Below are 3,981 nucleotides of genomic sequence, written 5' to 3' on the forward strand. Positions count from 1 at the left end.
ACTTCACCATAAGTGAAACTACCATTAGCTTAAAAAGAGACTCCATGGTAGTAAAAGATGAACTGTGCAATCTTTGTTCTATTTATTTAAATTCAGGGGTTTTTTTTGGAAATATGTATTTGGCATATACTCTCACAAACAAAATGTCTGAACAAACATTCAGGATGCTTTGAGGCAACAAGTTATCACTGTGGCTAATACGTAGCAAGTGTCTCTTTTCTAACCTGCTGCTAACATAAATAAGAGATGTTACTCTATTTTGATGTTTCTCAGCTTTTTGGATGGTTTTATCTCATCTGTAAATGTAGGCATTCTCTCATGGCTCTGTGGCTTGATCACCTCATCACTTTAGCTACTTTTCTGTCTGATCCTGCTTACCACTCCTATTCCAGAACTACTATAAGACTTACTTATTTTTTTTTAAGTGCTGCTTTTCACTAGCTTCCCTGTAACTGCTTGTGCATTCCGCTGAGACTGAAATAATATACCCCAGTGGACACGGTGCTCAGGGAACTCTACGCTGCTTACAGACCACTCTGCAAAAACACTTAAGCAATTTCTGTGTGGAGCTGATGGAATCCAAGTATCATTTATTAGCCTGATGTCAATGTTCTGCCTTTACCTGTGATGAGGTATCTCTTATCAGTGGCAGTGTACCTTGTTGTAAACTGCTGACATAAACTGCCTTTTGGTGGCAAGACAAGAATAAATTAATTTTGACATGCACAGGTTAATAAATATTATTTTTTTCAATATGATCTATTTCACACGTTGTTGGGCTCTTAATTGACTGTAACCACTTAGTAAAAGATTCTCACAGTCAGTCTGAATGAGTCAAGGAAAGTCTCTACTGCATGTAAATCTGTGATCACAAGCCACAGAACAGAATAATATATCATTTCTTTAGAGTTTTGGTATTTCCAGAAGTATTGTGGCTGTTGCTGGTTAGTCTTTAAACAGAGCGATTAGAAGAATCTCATAGAGTTTTCATATTTGGATACTGAGAGACTGGGAAAACTGATCTGTGTGAAGAAGTGGAAAACTTTAATGAGGAGATGAACAGTGTGCTTCACTGTTTTATTTCCTTTACCATCTGAGGTAGCATACTTTTATTTTTCATGGCCTGAAGATGAAGGGAAACTGTGCAACTGGAAGGAACAACGGATATTAAACTACTACGTTATTTTTACATGCTTACGTCCAGACATGAATGCTAATATGAGGACTTCAGTCTACGATAAAATGGAATAGAGAAGTGACTTTAAAGCAGTTCTGGGCAAAACTCCTTCAGTTTTAACTTTGGAGCTCCACTCCCAGCATGTGTAGAGTTTCTTTGTTTTCTTTTTTTCATACCAGAAGCCTTTCAGCAACTGCAATAGTATGTTATGATCATGGTCAGGATAACCCAATCATAGAATCATAGAGTGGCCTAGGTTGAAAAGGATCACAGTGATCCTCTAGTTTCAACCCCCTGCTATGTGCAGGGTCGCCAACCACCAGACCAGGCTGCCCAGAGCCACATCCAGCCTGGCCTTGAATGCCTCCAGGGATGGGGCATCCACAACCTCCTTGGGCAACCTGTTCCAGTGTGTCAGCACACTCTGAGTGAAAAACGTCTTCCTAGTGTCTAACCTAAACCTTCCCGTCTCAATTTAAAACCATTCCTCATGGTCCTATCTCTATCCACCCTTGTAAACAGCCATTCCCCCTCCTGTTTATATGCTCCCTTCAAGTACTGGAAGGCCACAATGAGGTCTCCCCGGAGCCTTCTCTTTTCCAGGCTAAACAAGCCCAGTTCCCTCAACCTTTCCTCATAGGAGAGGTGCCCTATCCCAGTAGCATGGTATCCAATAGGAAGTACATTAGCTGAAATATGTGGGATCCAGAACCTAGATGTTGGGGAAAGCTATTTCTTATAGATGGGCTCAGAGAAGGCTGCTGCTTCTTCTGTTCTGAGCTCAGTGCTACAGGCAGCAGTCAGTGTCACCTTCCTTCACAGCCAGACAGGAGCTGCTGGCTGTGGTGGAAGTGCCGCCATTTTGCATAACCACCTGATTGCAGGGAAGATTGTTGACATGTGCTCTAGCCCCTACTAATGCAGCTCTAGAAAGCTTAAAAACCCCTATTTCCCAACTCTTCCCTTACTCTGCTGAGATTCAGTACGAGAGTTTTTGCCACAGTAGCGACATGACACTAAATCTACACATCAAAATTTGGGCATGCAGTTCCGCTTTCAGATTTGTTGATAGAAAATCTATAAATCAGCTATTGAATAAATGCAGAGCAGAAAGCCATCCAGAGGAGAATCAATCTGGTGATAAAAACGTTTTCACTGTTGTATGTTTTGAAATGCAGTTAAACAGGCCTAATCTGATTTCTCTTGCTTCCTGGGGAAAAGTTCAAGGCGTTATTAAACTATCAGATATGGATAGATACTAGATACACCAGAAACTCAGGCTTGCAATGTTCTTCATCCTTGAATTCTGGAAATGGTTGAGAACTCAGTTCGGCTGCATATCATTTAGAGGCTTCTTGTTCAACATAGAGATATTTCCTATGGTCCTTCATAAGTTTCGAGACCTTCATGCGTTGCAGAGAAAAATATGCACACCCTATTTGGGATTTTTGAGTTAGCAGGAGGTAGGAGTTACTACTGAATCAGATGTTTAAATCTTTTTGTGGGTTTGACTGCAAGAGACTTAAAACAAATTTAAGACTTTTAGACCTACAGCAAATTTAAGCCAATAATGAAAACTGTCTGAAAACTGTCATACAAATTTTTGTACTATAATTTAAGCATTCAGACAGTGGTTGACAGTAAATAATGAGATTACCAGGCTCTGTGTCTGACTGTGGCTTCCATGAGTCAAAGGGTGAACAATGGAAGACACTAATGTTTGTGGCTGCAGATGTGGGATGGGACTGTTTTGTTCCCCATGGTTTTGTGATAAACTAATACTTTCTTTTATGGTGAACGTTGGTTCAGATTGTGTTGAAATAGCCTTTGCATAAAAATTCCACTAATCCTGAGCAGTATCTGCCATGTGTTTTTTATTTCATACTGTGTGTTACTTTGTTAGTGTTTATTCATTGATTTGCTAATCCCACTTAAACCTGAAGCACTGGCATAGGTTAATGGGGCAGTGCTATGAGATTTGGTATAGCCTTTGGAAAAAAGACACATACTTTATATTTCATATAAATTATATATTAAATGTCCACAGCATACATCAAAAATACTTACTGTTAAAGATGCATATATTCCAAATGAGAATGTGCAATTCATTCTGATTCCTATTTTCTTCCTTTAGGCGAGATCTATGATAGCAGTTGGACTCGGTGTGGCAACTGTTGCATTTGCAGGTAAGCTAAATTACCAGCTGACTGTGGATCTACTTACCTGCCTACTGCTGTTTCCACTGAGGTTAATGAAGTCTTTATGAATACCATTTGGGAAGTGGCTGTTGCTCAAGAGCGCTGTGGAGAATCATGTCCTTTTGTAGTTCCCGTCCCTTCAAAATCCTTGATACATTTACCAAAATTCTTTTTGAAAAAGTCACTGCTAGAGAAACTTGTTTTGTGGGCAGCAATGAAAAAGTTCTGCATGCTCTTTGTCTGCAAAATGTAACAGGCAAGAAGGAAGATCCGGGTAATTATAGACCTGTCAGCCTCACCTCTGTCCCTGGAAAGGTGATGGAACAGCTTGTGCTGGATACCATCTCCAGACAACTGGGAGAAAAGGAGGTTATCAGGAGTAGTCAGCATGGGTTCACCAAGGGGAGGTCGTGCTCGACCAACTTGGTGGCCTTCTATGATGCTGTCACATGCTGGGTGGATGGGGGAAGAGCGGTAGATGTAGTCTACCTTGATTTTAGAAAGGCATTTGATGCTGTCTCCCACGACATCCTTATAACAAGCTGAGAAGTGTGGGATAGATGAGTGGACAGTGAGGTGGGTTGAGAACTGGCTGACTGGCAGAGC

This window comes from Meleagris gallopavo, chromosome 1 (genome assembly GCF_000146605.3).
Source record: "Meleagris gallopavo isolate NT-WF06-2002-E0010 breed Aviagen turkey brand Nicholas breeding stock chromosome 1, Turkey_5.1, whole genome shotgun sequence".
NCBI classification, from domain to species: Eukaryota; Metazoa; Chordata; class Aves; order Galliformes; family Phasianidae; genus Meleagris; species Meleagris gallopavo.